The sequence below is a fragment of the Abramis brama genome (genome assembly GCF_963993115.1).
Source record: "Abramis brama genome assembly, chromosome: 2".
Classification (NCBI taxonomy): domain Eukaryota; kingdom Metazoa; phylum Chordata; class Actinopteri; order Cypriniformes; family Leuciscidae; genus Abramis; species Abramis brama.
Genome location: NC_139964.1, coordinates 16,784,400 through 16,794,914, shown reverse-complemented (window position 1 = coordinate 16,794,914; position 10,515 = coordinate 16,784,400). Strand labels below are relative to the sequence as shown.

General features: G+C 40.9%; 1 protein-coding gene across 1 annotated transcript in view; it reads right to left on the bottom strand.

The window, feature by feature from the left end:
* The window catches only part of LOC311077950 (B-cell receptor CD22-like), a gene marked incomplete at its 3' end in the record, with an annotated part of 163,503 nt that overhangs the window by 73,424 nt on the left and 79,564 nt on the right, over positions 1 to 10,515 (bottom strand). The gene's annotated exons all lie outside the window — the stretch shown is intronic.

Genomic DNA, 10,515 nt, shown 5'->3' with positions numbered 1-10,515 from the left:
GCAGAAAGAAGATCAGAGGAAGAGGAGGAGCCATTCTGACCCACATCAGCATAACATATATCTATAATACAGCATTAAACATCACTTATATGCTCATAAACAGTGTATGTTCATCATCCTAAACAGCTCTGTGTGTTAGTAAGATCTTTGCACATCTGAAGATTATTAATGCACAACATCAGTGTGTGTAAATGAACTGATCATTAGATGAACAGAAGATATTCATGTCAGGAATCATGTGATATATGAGCTTCATCTATAGAAATAATCATCAGTTTTCATTTAATTACGAATGGTGTTGAAGCTCATCAGATCAACAGCAACCAAATGACTGACTGCTTTAACACAAGCACTTTTGAATCTAAAGATGGATTAGTAAATGATGCTCTTACCCGTTTCACCAACACTCATGACCAGTGACGAATGAACTGAATGAAACCAGCGTTGGGTTTTTATGTGGTCAACACGTTATATTTAACACAAGGATATGATGACACTTCAACCAGTGCTGATAGCGGAAGCAAAGTTTAAACATCACAACATCAGAGACAACATTAGACTAAAGTGATAAAAGTTAAACTGGTGAAACTCAGTCATTATAATGTTTTCAAACTTATGTGCATATTTAATGCACTGTGAGGAGGAAAGGAACGTGGAGTGAGGAAGCTTCCAGAGGAGCTACAGTATGTGCAAGGAACAGTTTAATTAGGTTCATTTTAGTGAATTTCTCTTTTTAACTATTGTGTCATAACTTAAGAACCAAGAAAATACTTGATTAATTGTGCATTTGATAAATCTTGACTAATCAATAGCAATTTGGTAATAAAACAAGCACTAAGATTAATTAACAGAGTAATAGAATACTGAAGTTTCATCCTTACGTCTAAAGGTTTTATAATATGAGATCTTCTATGCTTTTCATTTTCACAGTGACCATATTGTGTCACTTCTAGTGAAACACTAAATATGGCCATGCAGTTTCCTCTGTAGCGAGAGAGGTGAGAAAACAAAACGTACGCCGAGTTCACACTGCATGATTTTAGGCCTGATTTCACACTGCATGATTTTAGGCCAGATTTTCACTCGCTGACAGGTTTTGCGAGATTGCCGTCATGCCCAAAATCGGAGGCAAATCGGTGCTCGTTCACGCGAGTTACAATCACACAGTGTGCATTATTTAGATGCGATCTGAGAGAATCGCTGACGCCCGTGAGATATTTGGCATGCTCAATATCTGGACCTTCAAAATCCTGCGGTGTGAAATCTGAAAATTACATTGGCAATGACCCTACAGCCAATAAGAGAGCCAGATTTAGAGCAGAGGGAAGCTCTGGGAGGAGTTATAGACCACAATATCAGTATTTTAATAGAATAGATATAATTGATATATTTACAATTATATCAAATATTACATCAAATTGTCAAGAAACAGAGGGGTCCAGAGACAATAGCAGGTACAGTCTTTTAATGAGAAAATTAGGCAACGCCACTCAGGCTGATTAACAGAAAATATCTTCACATAAAGTAACCAAGGGGTACTTCGCTGCTTTTTCTAAATACAGTAACAGATGATATCAGCCATAGATCCGGACGGCTCTTGAGCAGCGTGGACTGGACAACTGGTGAGATGAGGAGCCCTCTGCTACGCTCCACGGAGGCAACTGGATACAGCACAGGCTTAGCCTTCCCCTGGCCACGGACTTGAGACTAGCACAATTCGAGTGAAAAAAACAAACAAACAATTCGAGTGAAAATTTCTCCCTCAAAAGCAGCCTGCCTGCTACTACTAGTTGCTTTTATAAAGAAAAGCTGCCCATAATTGCTGGTCTAGGATCAGTTTCCTCCACTCCAAAACCAAATGATAAGCGCGGCTGGCTCAGTCAACTGTGGTCTGTGGAAAACGTAAATTGCATGCCGTGCGCACGCGCAGAAATAATTCATTTATGCAGGATTTTTTTTTCGATAAACAATTTTTAAATAAATGAAAGCAATATAATTCATAAATTACAATGTTTTTATTAAATTGTGATCACTTTTCGTTCATTTTAAAAAATAGTTTATGACACCCATATCCGGCACTCGCCTAAAAACGCGGGTTTATGTGCTTTAGAAAAAAGTGATTTAGGCTATTAGGCTAATTTTGAGCTGGCAGCCAATTTAGTTGACATAATGGACATACGAACATTTTTCAAGACAAAGACTTCAAGCTACAACGATCTAAACAACAGCCCTTGCCCATCCAATTCAAGTGTGCAAATATCGAACAAAAACTTAGAAGAAAGCTCGTCTTCACAGATATCAACAGATACAGCCGGTGAGTCTGGCTGCACCAGGCCTTGTGAACGGATCTTTGAGTGTGTTACCAATAAAAGCAGCAGCACACCAGTGGATTTGGGCACAAAGGAAACTGGACCATCACAACCCTACTTGCCCGAATACCCAAAAACATTGTTCGGTAAGCAGAACCGGTCATTTTCGTTGTACCGGTCATTCATTGAATACAGCAAAGAGGCAGACGCGATTTTCTGCTTCCCATGTAGATTGTTTCAGTGCAGTTCTAGTGGTGCATACAGAGATCCTGCTTTTATTGCAAATGGAGTATGTGACTGGAAGAATATATTAGCAAAGTTACAGAAACACGCAGACGGAGCACCACATCGTCAGTGCAGTGAGCAGTGGCACTGCTTTGAGCAAACCAAAGCTACTGGTTCCATCGCTGCACAGTTAAGTGAATCTCACAGGACCTCAGTGCAGAGCAATAGGGAATATGCAGCATCCATTGTTGACATATTGCTCTATATAGGAAAACAAGGACTTGCACTGAGAGGGCACGATGAGAGAGAAACTTCTGCAAATCGTGGGAACTTTTTGGAGCTGTGTGACTGGTACGCCAGACGTGACGACGCTTTCTGCGCTCGATTAAAGGCCCCGTTCAATCTTACGAGCCCTGACACACAAAATGAAATTTTAGAAATTGCGTCTGGTTTAGTCAAAAACAAAATAATCCGCGGCATCGAAAACAATGGTTTTTTTACTGTTCTAGTGGACGAAGCACGGAGTTTTAAAGAGGAACAAATGGCCGTGTGTGTGAGGTACACAGAGAAGCTGGAGATAAAGGAAAGATTTCTAGGATTTGTTGACTGTTCTGAAAGAGTTGATGCTACTGGAATTTATGGACACATAAAGCACTTTCTGGATGCGTGTGGAATCTACACTTTACCCATTGTTGCACAAAGTTATGACGGAGCGGCTGTCATGTCCGGTCACGTAAACGGAGTCCAGCAGAAACTCCGTCAAGACCATCCATCTGCGGTGTACATTCCCTGTATGGCCCACAAGTTGAATTTGGTTTTGGTCGATGCATGCAAGGTAAATCGTACAGCATCTACGTTTTTTCACATCCTCGAGAGTCTGTATGTGTTTTTCTCACAACCAGGCACACATCATGCATACCAGCAGCACCAAAAGGAGCTCGGGGTTAAAGCCGAACTGACAGCACTCAGTGACACAAGATGGACGTGTCGATGGAAAAACATAGCAGCTGTCAAGACTTCAATAAGAGCCCTGCTCTCCACTCTTTCCGAGCTCTCTGTTCCCCCTTATCGTAGGTTTGTTGAGGCATCCGGTCTCTTAAGCCATCTCAAGAAGGCCACGTTCTGTGTGTGTCTTTTGGTGTTTTACCAGGTTTTCAGTATGATCCACGTTGCACACAAGGCACTACAAAAGAAAGACACGACATTATCTCAGGCCTCAAGTGTCATGGAATCAACAATAAACGGCCTTGAGAACATGAGGACCACTGAAAAGTGGGACGAATTATGGATGGAGATTAAAGCATTCTGTAATTCACTTGACATTTCAGTCTGTGAAGATGAACGCGATCTTACGCATAAGCGAACTGCGAAAAGAACTGCTACGTTGGATTCCTCTGTTGTCACAAGTTCCCTTGGACAAAGAGAATACCAAACAAACATCACACAAAGCATGAAAGAGAAATGGGCCCAACAGCTATATTTTCCTGTTTTGGATACCCTGTTGGGTGAGTGTCAGTCCCGGTTTTCCACTCAGACAATGGGAATAGCAAAGAGTGTGGATGCTGTGCTAAAATGTGACCCAGAAGGCGCGCAGTTTCTTTTAAATAAATATGCGACCACCCTCTCTATCAACCCTAAATTGGCATGTACTGAGATGAATTTACTGAAACTGAACTCACGTCACACATCTCCTGACTTCGTTAAGGAGGCACTCTCGACTGGATTTTATCCAAACTTCGAAAAACTTTTCAAGTTGGCTCTAACATTACCGGTGGGGACCGCAACATGCGAGAGATCTTTTTCAGCTATGCGACGCGTAAAGAATTGGATGCGTTCAACAATGGGCCAGGAGAGACTTTCATCCTTGAGTTTGCTGCATATTGAGAGTGACATTACCACAAAACTAAACAACGAGGACATCATCAACGCATATGATGCCAGGTCTAAACGCAGGATTTTGCTGCATTAGGTAAGGCAGTGTTTATTTATATTGGCTGCCAGCCGTGCCAGGCATACAGTAGCCTACTGCTTGCTTTTTTGCTAAAATGAACAGTTTGTAAACGTGTTCTTTTATTTAAGATGTGCACTGTAGGGTCGTAGTAAGATTTTCACATTGTACCTGATTTGTTTATATTTGTTTCGTTAAAAAAATAAAAACCTGAAAAAAAAAAAACAGTTTGTAAACGTATAGTCGCGTTAATAACAAATTAGTTAACGGGAGCGTTTATACCGGGACGTTTAAGTTGTTGCTAGGCGACACGTTGGTTAAAACTTACATGTGATAGGAAATCTATTTTGCATCAAGGGGAAGCGAAGCGCACATAGCCTTACCCTGGAGTTGGTTCACCCTCCGCCTATGCTAGACAGGACAGGACAAGTCAGGGAAAAACTTCTGCGAAGTAACGGTAGCAGTCTTCAACGTGCATCAAGGTCAAACAATAATCCAACAACACAGACACGAAAGAGAGAGCTAGATATAGCGTAGCCAAAAGAGAAAGATAGAGAACAGGTGTAATGATGAGATGTGAATGAGAGCCAGCTGATGGTAATGAGAGGAAGAGATAATGGGTGTGTGCGTAAGAGTGAAAGAAAAGAGAAGGTAGGGCGTAATACAACCAGCAGAGGGAGGCAAAGGAAAGAAAAAGAGAAAGAAAGGACCAGGATCATGACACAAATGGAAACAAAGCACAAATATTGGCTTAAAGGTGCAGTGTGTGATTTTTAGCGGCATCTAGTGGTGAGATTGCGAATTGCAATCAGATATTCACTCACTTCACATCCCTCAAATTTCAAACTCGAATGAGAAGCTATGGTGGCCGACGTAGGATCGGAAGATGTCGTCTGCTTCTCATTCAAGTTAGTGACAAAACGCGCTCTGTAGCGCTGTTTGTTCACTTTCGGCTACGGTAGAAACATGACGTCACGATATGTCGACCTTCATAGAAGGGGTGGCCGCGGTTATGTAGATATAAATGACTCATTCTAAGGTAATAAAAACATAACGGTTCATTAAGTAAGGTCTTTATACACCACTGAAAACATAGTTATTGATCTTATATAGCATTTCTGTCAATAGATCCTCAGAATTATCACACATTGCACCTTTAACCAGCCACAACACCAGCACATTGCAAAATTAGTAACGCTTTAGATTACAGCCCGCAAAGTACTGCGTAATTAAACCAAATTTACAGAGAAACTTTCAGTAATTATAGTGTACCTATAAAATGCTTAAAGTAGAAGGGAACAATATGTAACGTTTTGGGAATAAAGGGGTAACAATCAGAAGAATTAACAAATAATTTATACTGTAAGTATTTTAGAGCTAAGGGGTACTTATTCTACTATTATGATACAACAATCTTACATTTGGGAGCAATTTAGCGAGAACATACACTGCGTACCTTTTAGTAATAATAGTGTACCAATACATATATGCTTTTTAAAAATTACAGGGTACATATCTGTGCATTTATACAGTAAACAAAAGTGCACCGAAAACTAAAACTTTTGCAAATTGTTCTTAAATACTGGGTAAATATACACTTGTTCCATATAGTTACTGTCACGTGTGGTTTCAGGCAGACAGACCGCGTACCCGGCGGGAGGGAGGAACCCCCTGCAGCCGAAGGGGTGGAGGGTCGGCGCGTAGCGGACAGCCCGAAAGTCCGTGGCGAAGGCAGTGTGATGATAGACCAAGGGCGAGCCGGTGGGACGAGGGAACCCGGAAGAGCCACCAGGCTGAGGGTCTCTGGTGGAGCCGAAGGTGGGAGGAGCCAGGGCGTAGCCGACAGGCCGAGATGGAGCGAAGAGGTCGAAGGCGAAAGGTGGAGCCGCAGGATCCTCTAGGACAGGCGCTGCTAGTGATTGCATGACCTGCGGCTCGACGTCCTGGCAGGGCATCCCCAGAGATGGCGAAGGGCTGCAGACATCTAGTAGCGATGAGCCTGGAGGACTGAGCATTGTGGAAGCGGAGAGAGGAGACTTGCTAAAGCCACAGTCTCAATGACACAGTCTATGCAGGTTAATGAAAATAAATGCTCCCAGTCCAAAAACAGTGGCTCTTCCGAACAAACTGACAGAATATTGTCCAGACAATTCTCATGGCCCAAAAAGGATTCAAGTACCGGGTGGGAACTGACAAGTCTCTATTGAAGTCCATCAGCCAGTCCTTACTAGGGGTTGCACGACTACTGATTTATGCTAGTCGATTTCTTATCAAAACAATACTTGAGTTACTCGACTACTCGTGGTTCATGCTACTGTAAATGAAAAGACATGAAATAGTTCTTACCAATAAATATGTATTAATTCATAGCTGTCACGACTACCAGTCCCGCAATCTCTCTCAGTAACCGCCAACGGGCGCCCTCACCCGAATACTGACTGTCTCTCGAACTCCAAATCCCACAATGCCTCACTCTTGCACTGATCCCATTTTCACCTGTGAGTAATGATCACACACAGCTGTTACTCATTCCCAGCCCTATATAAACCACACTCACAGCACACTCGAAGTCAAAGTGTGCGAAGTCTTGTTTCACTGTTGTGTGCATCTCTGAGCGTTGTCTAGAAAGTTATCCTGCCTGTGTTTGTGGCCCTTGCTGAAACTCTCTCTTTGATTGTCTGCTGCCTGCCCTTTGACCTTCTGCCTGATTCCTGGATCTTGTATTGTCTGCTGCCTGCCTCTGACCCCTTGCCTGGTTCCCTTTACGCCTTGCCTGCCCTGCTACACTGATCTTGCTGGTATTGGACCCTTGCCTGTTGACTTTGAGTAATAAACTGTTGCAAATGGACCTGACTGAGTCTGATGATTCACAACAATAGCCTAATGCAACCATGAGTAAATTCTCAAAACATTATAATTATGACGTTACATATTTAAATTTTCATGTAACAGTTTCATTTCAGGTTACGTTTACACGTGGCCGGCTATTTTCATAAACGGACATTTCGCCCTCTGCGTTTTCAAAAATAACATTGTGCACACCTGTCAGTTTTCAGAAAAGTGTTCGTTACACGAACCTGTGTATATATGCCGTCAAGAGCATGCCAAACCTGTAGATGGCAGTGTAACGAGAAGCTCAAGCCCACGTTTGGCAATCAGAATCCCGAAAATAGCAACAACAGCAACGAATACTGTGACGTCGGCTGCCTAAAACTCAGTTTTTCTCAGTTTACATGCAAACGTGCAAACGAAGTTTTCCAAAATCTCCACTCTGGCCGGAGTTTTTAGAAAGAATCGTTTTCAGAGGCGAATTCTCCGTTTGCGTGTAAACGAAGGGCACAAACGAAGGGTTTATGCAAACCCTAGTCCTCACGTTCCCTCGACCGCTGGTGTCTCGGGCTCACACCCCATGTCAGATTCACACTGAAGCCGCCTTTCCACTGCACACGACATTCGCATTCGATTGTCGCATTTCGCCCCCTGGTGTCAGTCGCACGGAACTTCGAAATTGGTCGTGAAGCAACCGTTACCCTTGGCTATTCAAATGGTAAAAAGAATTAATGTAATGCATGCATGAATATATCCACACAAAACAAATGACCCTCAATACATCTAAAATTAAAAATAGTCGATTGTATAGAGCTAATCGAGCTAATAGATTTAATAATGATAAAAATTAATTTTTTCAGGCATAATTATTAATATACCGCCATTTTGCAGGAATAGTGTTTATGTTAAAGTATTAAAATATTGGTAATTCTAGCTTCGTGCTCATAGTTTTGATTAGAATACATCACATCCGCTCGACCGGTCGCATAAGGTCTAGCAGCAGAAGTTCAGATATTTCAAGGCATCCAAAGCTCAAATCGGATCCGAAATTTCCGCATACACATTTGATCTGAACTCCCCACAGCTCCCGTACGACTCTCCATTGGAAATGAATGACTTCCGGTCCGACGGCTGTCGTTTGTCGTGTGCAGTGGAAAGGCGGTGTAACGACACCAGCTCAAATGAGGGGAATGGACAATTATTGATTATTATTATTATTAATAAGCAATAACTGATAATACTGGTTATCACTTACACACTTTAAATCACCCAAAAAGGGAATACAAGCCCATATAGTTGTATCTCTCTATATAAACAATTAACCACAATGAATTACAATTAATTTTGAATATACAGATGGGCTACAGTATATAGCAAATTTTTGTGAATGACTACAAAATTAATGTCTCATCGGATAATTTGTTTGTCCGCCAAACGAATCATGCGATTTTCTTAACTCTCGAGGAGTGTTCTTCTGGTAAACTCTCAAGGAAAATTATTCTCTTGGTCACAAAGAATAACCTTCCTGTTTACAAGATTATTAATTTGTAGGTTGCTCACAAATTTTAGAGCTCGCAGCTAGGATCTAACACATTAAAGAGGCTTTGTTACGTGAGCAGCAACAGAGACAATAAAGCGTATAATGGGGTTTTTAATAAATTAAACTATATAAGTAACGTTACAACTACATCAAACACAAGAATACATACATGAACAATAAATGAAAGTAAATAAATAAATAAATAAAAACAGATCACAGCGTGGCAAACCTATCACAAGCAATGAACCCTGAGAACCAGCAAAAGAATCAAAATCACCTTAAGGACAATACCAGACAGAGAGAAATCAGGAAATTACAGTTTCATGTCTTCCCTACTCCTAACAATCATAATATTATCTTCTTTGCATTATATTTAATGTCAAAGTCTGAGCCACATTGTGAGCAAACCCTCAGTAACTGTTGAAGGCCGGCACTATATGGACAGAAAAATCACCAAATTAACATTGTTAAAACTTTCCCCAAAACAAGTATGACTTGTTTAGGAGCCAGAGTTCGACCAACTTCAACCTTGAAGAAGCTCTGTATCCTGTGTATTTGTGTGTGTGTGTGTGTGTGTGTGTGTGCTAGTATTCCTTTTACACTACAGTATTGGCACCCTGGGGAGGCGAAATAACTTGTTCTCTACAAGTTGGCGCCTCGAAACGCAGTCCTGTGACCCAGGAGAGTCACTAACTCAGGGTCCTGGTGTCAGCTGTATAACCGATGGAGATATGCTTTATCAGTCCATGTGTGGATATTTTCTAAATGTATCTATTTCTTAGCCAATCGGAATCATTCAACCTGAAATAATGACGTAGCTTCATGATTGTGTGAGAGGATAATTGGTGTGAAACTGGGAATGTACGGCAGAACGGCCTACGAACTCCTGTCTGAGTGTTGAAGCTGATTCTGCTGATGAAACTGCAAACTTTCATCAATTGACTGCACTTCTGACTCCTGGTCTTCATTCATCATATCTGCTCCTGGTCTTTAACTGTAAATTCCTCTCCCTCAACAAGACAACAATAAGACTAAAACTAAAGAAAAATGATGATCTTTTTCTTTGTTGAAGAATGAAGATGAATGATAGTGATTTACAGGTGAGGCTCATCGAGGTTGATGTCAGACGCAGGAGATGTGACCTCTGGTGGCAGTTTGAGGGATTGTTAGGGATGGGCGATTACAAACTTTTTTATTTTGATCCGATACCAATACTTTTTCTTACAGTTTTAACAATGCCAATGTCAAAAGCAGGTATTTCTTAAATTAGTATGTGATTTTTAAAAATTATATTTAGAAAAAAAAAAAAAAGACTTAAAGGCATATCACACCTCCAGCTAAATGTCAGGGGTGTTTTGGAGCAAACGTGAAAAAAGTATTGAATACAAATAAAAGTGATGCAGAAACCCATGTTTTGTCATTAACAATTTTAATTTTGATATTTTTTAATAGAATTAATACCAAATAAGTAGCTTGTGGGAATCGATATCAATACTGCAGTATCTATGAGCCCTTAAGGTTTGTACAAGCAAATATGAGACGATCACAAATAAAACTTAAAAACTTAAAAACACTTAAAGCGAGAGTTACAGGAACACAAAAGACAGAATAACAAAAGCTGATTATATTGAGCACTTTAAGAGCAAAAAAAAAAAGAAGATACA